A 15,475-nucleotide genomic window follows, 5' to 3' on the forward strand; every position below is an offset into this window, starting at 1 on the left:
TTTTAGGATTCTTTCTTTATCTTTGACCTTCAGGAGTTTGATTATTAAATCCCTTGAGGTAGTCTTTGGGTTAAGTCAGCTTGGTGTTCTATAACCTTCTTGTACTTGAATGTTGATATCTCTTTCTAGGTTTGGGAATTTTGCTGATATTATCTCTTTGAATAAACTTTTTACCTAATCTGTTTCTCTGCCCCCACCTTAAGTTATTAAGGCCAATACCTTAAGTTATTAAGGCCAACAACTTTTAGATTTGCTTTTTTGGAGGCTATTTTCTAGATCTTGTAGGTGTGCTTCATTCTTTTTTATTCTTTTTTCTTTTGTCTCCTCTGATTGTATGTTTTTTGTTTTTTGTTTTTGAGATGGAGTCTCGCCCTGTCACCTAGGCTGGAGTGCAATGGCGCAATCTCGGCTCACTGAAACCTCTGCGTCCCGCGTTCAAGCCATTCTACTGCCTCAGCCTCCTGAGTAGCTGGGATTACAGATGCCCACCACCACACCTGGCTAATTTTTGTATTTTTAGTAGAGATGGGGCTTCACCAGGTTGGCCAGGCTGGGACTGTGTATTTTCAAATAGCCTGTCTTCAAGCTCACTAATTCTTTCTTCTGCTTGATCAATTCTGCCATTAGAAGACTCATACATTTTTCAGTATGTCAGTTGCATTTTTCAACTCTAGAATTTCTGTTTGATTCTTTTTAGTTATTTCAATCTCTCTGTTAAATTTATCTGATAGAATTCTGAATTCCTTCTCTGTGTTATCTTGAATTTCTTTGAGTTACCTCAAAACAGCAATTCGAATTCTCTGTCTGAAAGGTCACATACCTCTTTCCCTCTGGGATTGGTTACTGGTGTCTTACTTAGTTCATCTGTTGAGGTATTGTTTTCCTGGATGGTCTTGATGCTTGTGGATGTTCATTGATGTCTGAACATTGACGAGTTATATATTTATTGTAGTCTTTGGTGTCTGGGCTTGTTTGTACCTGTGCTTCTTGGGAAGGCTTTCTAGGTATTCTAAGGGACTTGGGTGTTGTGATTCAAGTTTTTAGTCATGGCAGCTGTATCTGCATTAGGGGGTACCTTAAACCCAGTAATGCTGTGGTTCTTGCAGACTTGTAGAGGTGCCACCTTGGTAGTCTTGGATAAGAACTGGGAGAATTTTCTGGTTTACCAGGCAGAAACTCTGATTATCGTTCCTTACTTTTTCCCAAACAGAGTGTCTCTGTCTGTGCTGAGCTGCCTGGAGGTGGGGGAGGGGTTACATAAGTATCCTTGTGGCCACCACCACTGGGACTGCACTGGTTCAGACCTGAAGCCAGCACAATACTGGGTCTTGCTCAAGGCCCTGGGGCTCTACAATCAGCAGGTGGTGAAGCCAGCTAGGTTTGTGTTCTTCCCTTCAGGGCAGCGAGTTCTTCTGGGCCCCATGCGGGTTGAGAGATGCCATCTGGGAGGCAGGGCCTAGAGTCGGAAACCTTAGAAATCTACCTGGGTCTCTATTCTGCTATGGCTGAGCTGGCACCCAGACCACAAGACAAAGTCCTTCTCACTCTTCTCTCCCCTTTCCACAGGCAGAGGAGTCTTTCCCCCGGCCACCACCATAGGTCCATGGAGAGTACTGAGAGGCCACTTCCAGGGTTTACTTAAGGCTCAAGGGGTCTTCAGCCAGCTTGTGGTGAATGCTGCCAGGCCTGGGACTCACCCTTAAGGTTGATGGGCTCCTCTCTCATCCAGAGAAGGTCCAGAAATGCTGTCAAGGGGCCCAGGCTTGGAATCAGGGACCCCAAGAGCCCACTTGGTGCTCTGCCTCAGCTAGTGACTCAGCTGGTATCTAAGCTGTGAGACGAAGTCGCCTTTATTTCTCCCTCTGCTTTTCTCAGACAGAAGGAGTTTCTCATATGACCTAGCTTGGAATGTTCTGGGTCATACCTGAAGCCAGCATGTCTCAGAGTCTCACCCAAGGCCCATGAAGTGTACTGCCTGGCTACTGCTACTGATTATTCAGGGCCCAAGAGCTCTTTAGTCAGCAGGTGAGGAATCCTGCCAGGACTGGGTCCTTCCCTTCAAGGCAGTAGGTTCCCGTCTGGACCATGGTGTATCTAGAAGTGTCTTCTGGGAGCTAGGGCTTAGAATGGGCTCATGATTCTGCCAGGTGCCCTATTATACTGTGGCTAAGCTGGTATCCTAATTGTAATACAAAGTCCTCTTTACTCTTCCTTTTCCACTCCTCAAGCAGAAGGAAGGAGTGTCTTTTGGAGGTTGGAGTTGTGCAGCCTGATGTTGGGATAGGGGTGGCGCAAGCACTCACTTAGCCACCCCTGTTGATGTCTCACTAGGTTGTATGCCCCTGATGTCCACTGGCTCTGAGCCCAGCACAGTGCTAGGACTTGCTGAGGAATTGCAGTCTTTTTGGCCTAGACTGCCTTTTAAGTTTGTTTAGGACCCCGGAGCTCTGCCCGTGGTGGAGTGCTCTGCCTGTGGTGGCAGAGCTTGCCAGAACTCAAGTTCTGACCACTGGGATGGATGATTCCTTCTGTCTAGAGCTGTTCTGTATGTTCCCTCTGTGGGTATCAGCTGAGTTCTGCCCAGTGTTGACAGCACTGAGTTCCAATGCAGAGTCTCACAGTCACTGAGCTCTCCCTCCCCCAGGTGCATAGATTCTCTCTTTCTGCCATGTGGCTGCTGCCAGGGGATGGGGGAGGGGTGGAGTTGGTAGTTCAAGACTCTCTTTCCTACCCTCTTTGGTGCCTCTTTCAGCAATATGAAGTTAAAACCAGGTATTATGATTGCTCCTGATGTTTGGTTCTTATGAAGTTGCTTTTTTGTGTCGATAGTTGTTAAATTTGGTGTTCCTGGCCGGGCGCGGTGGCTCACGCTTGTAATCCCAGCACTTTGGGAGGCCAAGGCGGGCGGATCACGAGGTCAGGAGATCGAGACCACGGTGAAACCCCGTCTCTACTAAAAAATACAAAAAAATTAGCCGGGCGTGGTGGCGGGCGCCTATAGTCCCAGCTACTCGGAGAGGCTGAGGCAGGAGAATGGCGTGAACCCGGGAGGCGGAGCTTGCAGTGAGCCGAGATTGTGCCACTGCACTCCAGCCTGGGCGACAGAGTGAGACTCCGTCTCAAAAAAAATAAAATAAAATAAAATAATAATAAATAAATAAATAAATTTGGTGTTCCTGTAAATGGAGGGACCATGGGTAGAGGCTTCTATTTGGCCATCTTGCTCCATTCCTCAGCTAATATTTTCGAGTTTGAGAAACATTTTGTGACAACTGAAAAAACTGCACACAGAACTACATGTTAAGTCATAATCTTAGAATATTGATTGAGGAACATATTGTTAAGCTAATATTACTTCATTAACACTTCAAAATTAATTTGTGTTTTACTAGTCACAACCTCATCTATATATATAGGCAAGATCGTTTGCAATAAATCTAAGATTCAAGATTGAAACCACTATCTCATTTCTGTGTTTCATTTTTTTCATCTTGCCTTAAACTTGAAACATTTCTTCCATTTTATTTATAGCTACATCAAAATATTTTTTTTTTTTTTTTTTTTTTTTTTTTTTTTTTTTTTGAGACGGAGTCTCGCTCTGTCACCCAGGTTGGAGTGCAGTGGCGCGATCTCGGCTCACTGCAAGCTCCGCCTCCCGGGTTCACGCCATTCTCCTGCCTCAGCCTCTCCGAGTAGCTGGGACTACAGGCGCCCGCCACCACGCCCGGCTAAATTTTTTTTGTATTTTTAGTAGAGACGGAGTTTCACCGTGGTCTCGATCTCCTGACCTCGTGATCCGCCCGCCTCGGCCTCCCAAAGTGCTGGGATTACAAGCGTGAGCCACCGCGCCCGGCCGCTACATCAAAATATTTTAATAGTCATATGCTGTTCCATTAAGTAGATATATTACAATTTACATATCCATTCCCCCATTGTCTGACACTTAGATTGTCTCCATCTTATTTCTGATAAATGGTACCACAGTAAATATCTTTCTGAATTGCTTTCTGGTTCATGCTTCTGGTATGAGTATTTAGCTTCTATTGGACCAAACCTGTTACAGATAACAAGTAGAAATTCTGGATAAAACTTTTTTTCTTTTTCTTTTTTTTGAGACGGAGTCTCACTCTGTTGCCCAGGATGGAGTGCAGTGGCGTGATCTCAGCTCACTGCAACCTCTGCCTCCTGGGTTCAAGTGATTCTCCTGCCTCAGCCTCCCAAGTAGCTGGGATTACAGGTATGTGCCACCATGCCCTGCTAATTTTTGTATTTTTAGTGAAGACAGGGTTTTATCATGTTGGCCAGGCTGGTCTCAAACTCCTGACCTCAGGTGATCCACCCGCCTTGGCCTCCTGAAGTGCTGGGACTACAGGCGTGAGCCACTATGACCGGGAAAACCTTTTTTTTTTTTTTTTTTTTTTTTTGAGGTAGGTTCTGGCTCTGTTGCCCAGGCTGAAGTGCAGTGACATGATCACATCTCACTGCAACCTTGGCCTCCTGGCCTCAAGCAATCCTTTCATTTCAGCCTCCTGAGTAGCTGAGACTACAGATATGCACCACCACACCAGCTATTTTTTTTTTTTTTCTGTAGAGACAGGGCTTTGCCACATTGCCCAGGCTTGTCTCGAACTCCTGGGCTCAAGAGATCCTCCTGCCTTGGCCTCCCAAAGTATTGGGATTACAGTCATGAGACACCATGTGTGGCCTGGATACAATATATTTTTTTAAAACTATCTGAAAGCAGTAGAGAGGGACTAACAGAGTTGTACTTGTTTAGCCAGGTGAGTTTACCATTTTTTAGTTTTTAGTTTTAGTCAGAGGACAGGCACTAGTATGCTCTATGCAGGATACTAAACTTTCGCAGAAAAAACAAAATCTTATTGGCTGGAAGAATTTGATGGCAGAGATTGAGGCAAACATGATGGCTCAAAAGAGAGGAGAAATTAGGTTTTTTTTTGTTGTTGTTGAGTTTGAGGAGTTCTTTATATATTCTGGATATTAACCTCTTTTCAGATATATCATTTGCAAAGATTTTATTCCATTCAGTAGGTTGTATTATCACTTCTTTATAGTATCTTTTGATGTACAAAAGTCCTTGATTTTGATGGATTACAGTTAATTCATTTTTTCTTTTGTTGCCTGTGCTTTTGGTATCTGTCATATTCATGAAATCATTGCCAAATATCTGATGTCATGAAGATCCTTCTAAGAGTTTTATAGTTTTAGCTCCTAAGTTTAGGTCTTTGGTCCATCATGAGTTGATTTTTTTAATGGTGTAACGTGAGAATCCAACATTATTTTGCATGTGGATATCTAGTTTTTCTAGTAGCGTTAGTTGAAAAGACTGTCCTTTCTTCATTAAACGGTCTTGGCACCCGTGTCGAAAATCAGTGGATTGTATTTGTGATACTTTATTTTTGACTTTTTAAATTCCTTCATTGTTACTTTATTTTTTTGAGACAAAGTCTCACTCTGTTGCCCACACTGGAATGCTGTAGCACCATCTCGGCTCACTGCAACCTCTGCCTCTCGGGTTCAAGCGATTCTTATGCCTCAGCCTCCCGAGTAGCCAAGATTACAGGCACCCGCCACCAAGCCTGGCTAATTTTTGTATTTTTAGTAGAGTCCGGGTTTCACCATGTTGGTCAGACTGGTCTCAAACTCCTGGCCTCAGGTGATCCACCTGCCTCGGCCTCCCAAGCTGCTGGGATTACAGGTGTGAGCCACCATACCCCGCCTGTTTTTTAATTTATATATTTAGAGATGGGGTCTTGCTCTGTTGCCCAGGTTGGTCTCGCACTTCCAGCCTCAAGCAATTCTCCTGCCTTGGTCTCCCAAAGTGTTGGGATTGCAGATGTGAGCCACTGCACCCAGCATATTTCTGAGTTTCTTTTTTTTTTTTATTATTAGATAGAATCTCACTCTGTTGCCCAGGCTGGAGTGCAGTGGTATAATCTCGCCTCACTTCATCCTCCACCTCCTGGGTTCAAGTGATTCTCCTGCTTCAGCCTCCTGAGTAGATGGGATTACAGGTGTGCGCCACCATGCCTGGCTAGTTTTTGTATTTTCAGTGGAGACAGGGTTTTACCACGTTGGCCAGTCTGGTCTCGAACTCCTGACCTCAGGTGATCCACCCGCCCTCGGCCTCCCCAAGTGCTGGGATTACAGGGGTGGGCCACCACACCTGGCCTATTTCTGATTTCTTGATTTTATTCCATCAGCCTGTGTCTGTCCATATGTCTGTACCATAATGTTTTTATTACTGTAGTTTTGGTAAGTTTCAGAATTGGGAAGTGTGAGTTTTCCAGCTTTATTCTTCTTTGTCAAGATTGTTTTGCTGTTTAGGGCTCCTGGAATTCCATGTGAGTTTGAGGATCAGCTTTTCTATTTCTCTGAAAAAAGACACTTAACATTTTGATGGAAATTGCATTGAATCTCTAGATTGCTTTGATTTTATTGCTCTTAATGCCCCTTTCATATGGAACATTTATCTAGTCTTTAATTCACCATTTCATTTGCGGTGATGATAATGTTCTAGAATTAAATAGAGGTGATGGTTTTATGATTTTGTAAATATACTAAAACCTACTTTCAAAGGTGAATTGTTTGCAAGTGAATTATACCTTGATTTAACAAGACAAAAGCAAAAACACTTTCTTCAACTTGACGTCTACTTCCAGCTGTGATTTGTTCTTCCTCTTATGATCAGACTTTTTGGAAGAGGGCATATGCTTTCAGTGCCATTATCACCTCTCATTCACTCCTCTGTCCAATATAATCTGGCTTTTGTTTCCATTAATTATATGAAACTGCCCTTTGTCTTTTTTTTTTCTGTGGGGGTTGTTTTTAAGCATTTAACACAGTTGATATCTTTCTTTTGTTTTTCTTAATAACCTTTTCATTTTAGAACAGCTTTAGGCTTACAGAAAAATTTCAAAGATAGTACAGAGTTACTTTATACCCTTCACTCAGTTTCCCCTACTATCAGTAGCATACAAAACTCAGACTGGGCAATATGGTGAGACCCTGCCTCTACAAAAACATGTTTAAAAATTAACTGGGCATGGTGCTCCTAGCTACTCAGGAGGCTGAGGGGGGAGGATCACTTGAGCCCAGGAGTTTGAGGCTATAGGAGCTATGATTTTGCCACTGCACTCCAGCCTGGGTGACATTTTCATCACAGCATATTAAGGCACATACTATCAACATGACTTATCACTGGTGATGTGAACCTTGATCAGCTGGCTGTTGTCGCTTTTTTCAGTTTCTCCATAGTAAAGTTAGTCTTTACCCCTCTCCTTTTCTGCGTCATATAGGCTTTGGAAGGAAGTCATTGTGTGGAGCGCACTCTTGAGGAGCAGGGAATTATGCTGTCCCTCCTTGAGGGGAGTTTCTACATAAGTTAAATTAACACCAGTTAGAACTCTTCGGTGCTCTAGATTTGTCCCTTCTCCTCTATTTATTCAATCATTTATTTAGATTAGTATGGACTTGTGGATATTTAGTTTATAGTCTGGGTTATAATCCAATACTACTTTTATTTTCTTGCTCACATTTCCAGATATGGCCATTGGAAGCTCTTTCAGTTGGTTTCCATGTCCCTTGGACACATCCTAATCATTGTGTTTGTTTTTGATACTTCCTTACTTGTTGGCACTGCAACATGCCCCAGACTCATCTTGTGTATTTCCTGCCCAGACCTCAGATCAGTCATTTTTCCAGAGTATGGATTCCTTGTCCTGGAGATTGTTATTAGAAACCAGTATCTCAGTGCTAAATGAGCTCATTGCTACTGGAGTGATGCCTTTCTTTTTGAATCACTGTTTTATCCTTTGTGTCTGTGATATTACATTTTCTTAGTCTTTCATAGAAGGTAGTACAATGTAGTAGTTAAGAACAAGAGCTCTGAAGGACTAAAATGTAATCTTGGTTCCATTTCTTACACCCAACCAAATGTGTGATCTTGAGCAAGTTGATCTTTCTAAACTACAATGTCCACATCTGTAATGATACATATTATAATAGTAGGTTGCTCATAGAATGTGTAAAGATTAAATGAGCAACTGCACATAGTAAGTTGTACCTAGCACATAGTAAGCATTCTTTCTGTTCTTCCTTCTTTTTCTCTTGTTTATAATATTTTCACCTTCCTTTTTGGCTGTTCCCTGACAGTCTACTGTATTAGATTTCCTTTGTCTTCTAAATGTTACAGTGTTCCATGGTCTTAGGTTTTCTTCTCACCTTGTGTATTCTCCCCAGGTGATGTCACCTATTCTTATAGCTTTAGTTGTCATCTGTTTTGTATATGTATGATTCCCAAATCTATGCCTGTGGCCCAAATACTTGTCTTAAGATTTTGTATATCTGACAGCCTATTTGGACACCTTCATTTGAATAACTTTAATGCACCTCAGACTCAGTCTGTCCAGAATTAAAGTAATTATTTTGCCCTCCCAAAATCTACTGTCCCCCTTCACCCGCCCTTTATCCCAGCGAGAAACAGAGGTATCATCTTTAATTCCTTTCTCTTTATGTCTACTCCCAGTCAAATCACTTACAAGGCTTGTTGATTCCCCCTAACTCTCTGAGCCTTCCTCACCCATTTTCTCTGCCTTCACTGCTGCTGTAGTTAGATCAGACTACTATAAACCATTTCCTGGATTACTGCGGCTGATTTTCTGTTTCATTCTCTGTACTGTAGCTGCATACTTTTTCTCAAACACAGATCTGCACAAATCTTTTCATGTTATAAAACATTTTAATAGTTCCTTATTGCCCTCAAGATAAAGTCCAAACTCCAATTTAAATGATCGTTTATGGCCGGGTGCGGTGGCTCACGCCTATATTCCCTGCACTTTGGGAGACCAATGCAGGTGGATCAGTTGAGGTCAGGAGTTCGAGACCAGCCTGGCCAACATGGTGGAACCCCATCTCTACTAAAAATATAAATAATTAGCTGGGTGCGGTGGTGTGTGCCTGTAATCCCAGCTACTACGGGGGCTGAGGCAGGAGAATTGCTTGAACCCAGGAGGCAGAGCTTGCAGTAAGCCAAGATCTAGCCACTACACTCCAGCCTGGGTGACAGAGCAAGACTCCATCTCAAAAAAAAAAAAAAAAATTCTTTAAGATAATAGTTCTTGTTTTCATCTGTACTCTTATCCCAGACACCTATCCTTCTGCCGCACTGAACTGCTTTTAGTTCCCTGTTCTCTTTTCTGTGTCTCATTTAGCCTTTCTATATGCTCCTCTCTGGGCCTGGAATTTTATGCTTCCTTGACACCATCTTTCATGCCACTCCTGCTATATTTATACATATCACCTAGCTAATTCCTGTTCATCCCTTGCATCTAAGCTTAGGTCTTATTTCCACTGGCCCATAAGCCTCTCAAGTAAAAATATTTAAAACTCCTAAATAGAAAGAAGATTAAAAATAATGGAAATGGCCAATGATGTACAAGGAGCAAGAACATAATATTGATATTAAATAAAATAAAACATACTTCAAACCTCAAGACATTAAAGGGACAAAGAGGAATATTATATAATGATAAATAATCAAAACAACAGTCCAATTTTCAAAAAATGGACAAAACTTATGAACAGAAAGTTCACAGAAATGGAAATATTAACAGTTCTTACACATGTGTAAAGGCACTCAACCTCATTCATAAGGCATATGTAATTTAAAATTACACTGAGGGCTGGGCATAGTGGCTCATGCCTGTAGTCCCAGCACTTAATGAGGCCAAGGCTGGAGAACTACTTGAGCCCAAAGTTCAAGACCAGCCTGGGCAGCACAGGGAGGCATTGCCTCTACAAAAGATAAAAATAAAATTAGCCAGGCTTGGTGGCATGCATCTGTAGTCCCAGCTGTTTGGGAGGCTGAGGCAGGAGGATTGCTTGAGCCCCGGAGGTGTAGGCTGCAGTGAGCCAGCTGTGTTCGTGCCATTGTACTTGTACTCCAGCCTGGGTGACCCTGTCTCAAAAAAATAAAAACACTGGTGTATCATATTTCACTCTGTAAGATTAGTGAGTATTAAGAAGTTTGTGCAGGATTGAAAAAAAGTTTGGGCCAGATGCGGTGGCTCACGCCTATAATCCCAGCACTTTGGGAGGCCGAGACAGGGAGATTACTTGAGGCCAGGAGTTTGAGACCAGCCTGGTCAACATGGGGAAACCCCTTCTCTACTAAAAATACAAAAAATTAGCCAGGCGTGGTGGCACATGCCTGTAGTCCCAGCTACTCAGGAGGCTGAGGCAGGAGAATCGCTTGAATTTGAGAGGTGGAGATTGCAGTGAGCTGAGATCATGCCACTGCACTCCAGCCTGGGCAACAGAGCAAGACTCCATCTCAAAAAAAAGAAAAAAGGCCAGGCGTGGTGGCTCAAGCCTGTAATCCCAGAACTTTGAGAGGCTGAGGTGGGCGGATCACCTGAGGTAAGGAGTTCAAGACCAGCCTGGCCAGCATGGTGAAACCCCGTCTCTACTAAAAATACAAAAATTAGCCAGGCGTGGTGGTGCACGCCTGTAATTCTAGCTACTCAGGAGGCTGAGGCAGGAGAATCACTTGAACCTGGGAGGCAGAGGTTGCAGTGAGTTGAGATAGCACCATTGCGCTTCCAGCCTGGGCAACAGGAGCGAAACTCCATCTCAAAAAAAAAAAAAGTAAAGAAAAAATGTTTGACAAAAACACTCTTGTCAAGGGTGTAAGGTAACATGCTTTCCTATACTACTGGTGGGAACATAAATTAGTACAACCTTTATGAGAGGGAATTTGCAATATTTATTAATTTAACATTAACATATCTTATGACTTAGCAGTCTCAATTCTAGGAATTCATTTTATTGCTAAGCTCACAAATTTAGGAAATAAAAGTTAATCTTTACAGTATAATATGTAATAGTAAAGTATTGGAAACAATGTAAATCCATCACCAGGATCTAGTTAAATAAATTGTGTTTAGTACATATAATGGAATGCTATGCAGATGTAAAATTGGGAATGAGAAAGGCTATGTACAAATATAGAATGATCTGGAAGACACATTGAATTAACAAAAGAAACCGTGCGCAGTGGCTCACTCCTGTAATCCCAGCACTTTTGGAGGTGAAGTCAGGTGGATCACGAGGTCAGGAGTTCAAGACCAGCCTGGCCAACATGGTGAAACCTCGTCTCTACTAAAAATACAAAAATTAGCCGGGCATGGTGGTGGGCGCCTGTAATCCCAGCTACTCAGGAGACTGAGGCAGGAGAATCGGTTGAACCAAGGAGGCGGAGGTTGCAGTGAGCCGACGTTGCACCACTGCACTTTAGCCTGGGTGACAGAGCAAGACTCCGTCTCAAACAAGAAAAAGAAAAGAAAAGTGCAAAACAGTGATCTGAGCATATAAGTATTTGTTTTAAGAAGTGAGGAACAGGCCTGGCGTGGTGGCTCACACTGATAATCTTAGCACTTTTGTAGGCTGAGGCGGGCAGATCCATTGAGTCCAGGAATTTGAGACCAGCCTGGGCAACATGGTGAAACCCTGTCTCTGAAAAATTAGCTGGGGGTGGTGGTGTGTACCTGTAGTCCCAGCTACTCAAGAGGCTGAGGTGGGAGGATTGCTTGAGCCGAGGAGGCAGGGGTTGCAATGAGCTGAGATTGCGCCACTGCACTCCAGCCAGCCTGGGTGACAGAGTGAGACTCTTTCTAAAAAAAAAAAATGAGAAATATTGACACAGCATACAAACTTGAAAACGTATAATGTTTCTTGTAAGGATACACAGAAACTGTTGGCATTGGTTATCTGGTAGTGGAGAAACAGTGTGTTTCACAGAGGAGAAATTTTTAATTTTAATGAAGTTCAACATGAATTCTTCTTTCATGGATCATGCTTTTGCTGTTGTATCTAAAATGTAATTGTCAAAACCAAGGTCCCATAGATTTTCTTTTTTATTGTCTTCTAGGAGTTTTATAATTTTGTATTTTATGTTTTAAGTCTAGAATCCATTTTGGATTTTTATGACAGGTATAAAGAATCTGTGTCTAGATTCATTTCTTTGCATGTAGATATCCAGTTCATTTGGCCTCATTTATTGAAAAGACTCTCTTTTCTCCATTAAATTGCCTTTGCCCATTTGTCAGAGATTAGTTGACCGTATTTTTATTGTTCTGTTTCAGGGCTGTCTATTCTGTTTTGTTGATCTATTTTGCCGTTCTTTTGCCAGTGCCACACTGTTTTGATTACTGTGGCTTTATAGTTATGGTCTTTTTTTTTTTTTTTTTTTTTGAGCTAGAGTCTTACTCTGTCACTCAAGATGGAGTGCAGTGGCACAATTACAGCTTGCTGCCTCCTTGACCTCCTGGGCTCAGGTAATCTCCCCACCTCAGCTTCCCAAGTACCTGGGACTATAGGCACGCGCCACCATGCCCAGCTAATTTTTAAATTTTTTTGTAGAGACAGGGTCTCACTTTGTTGCCTAGGCTGGTCTTGAACTCCTAGGCTCAAGCTGTCTTTCTGCCTTGTTCTGAGGCAGTGCTGAGATTACAGGCATGAGCTACCATGCCCAACCTATAGTCAGTCTTAAAGTTGGATAATGTCAGTCCTCCAGCTTTTCTTTACTATTGTGTTGGCTCTTCTGAGTCTTTTACCTTGTCATATAAATTTTAGAATCAGTTTTTTGATAACTACAAAGTAACTTGCAGGGTTTTTATTGAGATTGCAATGAATCTGTACATCAAGTTGAGAATAACTGAAATCTTAATAATATTGATTCTTCCTATTCATGAGCATGGAATAGCTCTACATTAATTAGGTCTTCTTTGATTTCTTTTTTTCAGAGTTTTATAGTTTTCCCCCAGAGATCTTATATATATATATATATATTTACTGGATTTATGCCTAAGTATTTCATTTTTGGTGCTAATGTAAATGGTCTTGTGTTTTTAATTTCAAATATTAATTGTTTATTGCTGGCATATAAGAAGGCAATTAATTGTATGTTAAACTTTATATTCTGTAACCTTGCTATAATTGCTTATCAGTTGCAGGAGAGTTTTTGATTATAAGTGGTATTTTAATTTGCAATTTCTAGTTCTTCTTTGCTAACATATAGAGATATAATTGCTTTCTAATTTCACTGGTTAGGACTTTCAGCACAAGATTTGATAGAAATGGTGGCAGCAGAAATCCTTGCCCTGTTCCCCGTATTAGGAGGAAAGTGTTGTCTTTTATTTTTAGGTATTATTTTAGCTGTAGATTTTTTTTATAGCTACCCTTTATCAGGTTGAGTAAGTTTTCCTTCTGTTCTTGGTTTTCTGGGAGTTTTATACATGAATGGTTTTTGGATTTTGTTAAATGCTTTTTCTGCCCCTGTTGCAATGATTACATGGTGGAGTACTGTTAATATGGTATATTATTACATTGATTGATTTTTATATGTCAAATCAGCCTTGGATTTCCTGGATAAACCTCAGTTATGAGAGAAGTATACAAATTCTCCATTTGGAGAGTATTGGTGATTAGATCCTGTTTTGTATTATTTTTAATCCTTTATAATCTTAGAGATGATTCTGGAGATCCCTGGGTCACAGCAAGGAACGAGCTGAAGTTAGAGTCCCCAGCAGATAGATGATCCCCAACTTAACGATGGTTTGACTTAAAATTTTTTGACTTTATGATGGTGTGAAAGTGATACACATTCAGTAGAAACCATACTTTCGAGTACCCGTACCACTATTCTGTTTTTCACTTTCAGTACAGTATTCAATAAATTACATGAGCTATCCAACACTTTATTATAAAATAGGCTTTGTGGTAGATGACTTTGCCTAATTGTAGGCTAATGTAAGTATTCTGAGCACCTTAAGGTAGGCTGAGCTAAGCTATAATGTTTGATAGGTTAGGTGTGTTAAATGAATTTCCAACTTACAATATTTTCATCTTACAATGAGTTTATCAGGATGTAACTGCATCATACATACCTTCATAGCATCTATACATACATCTATAGTGGCACCAATTGTTTCAGGTTTTATGACATTTTTGAACAAATCTTCACAGCCTGGGAACAGGAATAAAAGAAGCATATTGTGGGCAAAGCATTAGGAGCAGAAGGAATTCAGGGTTCTACTGAAAGAGTTGCTGGAATGGCTCCCTGTAGGGACCATAATAATGCATTTCTGGTGAGATGCAAATGTGAGAACTGTGCTTTTCTTGATGAGACTAAGATAAAGTTTAAAGGGAGTTGGAAAGGGAAAAGAGTAGAGAATTGCTATTAGAAATTCCTTTGGTGTTTAAAATCTTAATAATTCAGTAGCTTATATGTTTTAGAGTTTCATGTTTACTTAAGCTGCTAACTTTTACCCACATTACTTTTTTGGATTTTACTTCACAAATTTAAGCCCCAAAATATCTAGTAAGCCTCTGTTTTATTTTGTATTATTTTGAGTAATAGGTATAAGCAATATTTGGTTGCTATTTCAATAAAAATTCTTTGGCAGGTGTCTGAATCCCAGCACTTTGAGAGGCCGAGGCAGGCAGATCACTTGAGGTCAGGAGTTCGAGACCAGCCTGGCCAACACGGCGAAACCTCCTCTTTACTAAAAAATACAAAAATTAGCCAGGTATGGGGGTGCGCACCTATAGTCCCAGCTACTCATGAGGCTGAGATGGGAGCATCGCTTGAACCTGGGAGGCAGAGGTTGCAGTGAGCCGAGATTGCGCCACTCTGCTCCAGCCTAGGCGACAGAGTGAGACTCTGTCTCAAACACACACACACACACACACACACACACACACACACACACACACACACACACACACAGTGAATGGTTCTAGCTTTCCTCTTTTTTTGGTTTAGGATAACTAAAATTACACGCCTGTAATTCCAGCACTTTGGGAGGCCAAGGAGGGTAGATCACTGGAGCTCAGGACTTTGAGACCAGCCTGGGCAACACAAAACCCCATTTCTACAAAAAGTACAAAAATTAACCAGGCAGGGTGGCCTGTGCCTGTGCAGTCCCAGCTCCTTGCTCCTTGGGTGGCTGAACTGGGACGATTGCTTGAGCCTGGGAGGCAGAGGTTGCAGTGAGCTGAGATCACACCATTGCACTCTAGCCTGGGTGACAGAGTGAGACCCTGTCTCAAAAAAAAAAAAACAAAAAAAACTTAATGATCTGAAAACAGAATTCCATTCTGCAAATAATTTTATTTATTGACCAGTTCATCCCAGTGAGTTGCTTTACCTGAAAACCTTTGCCATCTGATCCTTTTTCTTGTTTGTATTTTTCCTGTTTATCTTCAGAGACATTTTATTTAAATTAATAGTGGTTAGTTTGTTACCATATTAAATAATTAGATACTAGAATTCAATAAGAACTACCTTTTAAAAATGAAAATCAGAAGAGTTCCTGATTTAAAACAAAAAATAAAGGAAAATATTAAAGTGTTCTTAAAGAGACTAAGGTTACCACATCTTTTATCTTCCTGTTAA

The 15,475-nt window shown here is 41.4% G+C and overlaps 1 protein-coding gene across 12 annotated transcripts in view; it reads left to right on the plus strand.

The window, feature by feature from the left end:
• TFDP2 (transcription factor Dp-2) overlaps positions 1–15,475 on the plus strand; it is a 198,596-nt gene that overhangs the window by 71,202 nt on the left and 111,919 nt on the right. The gene's annotated exons all lie outside the window — the stretch shown is intronic.

The sequence above is a fragment of the Symphalangus syndactylus genome, chromosome 10 (assembly GCF_028878055.3).
Source record: "Symphalangus syndactylus isolate Jambi chromosome 10, NHGRI_mSymSyn1-v2.1_pri, whole genome shotgun sequence".
In the NCBI taxonomy this organism is placed as follows: Eukaryota; Metazoa; Chordata; class Mammalia; order Primates; family Hylobatidae; genus Symphalangus; species Symphalangus syndactylus.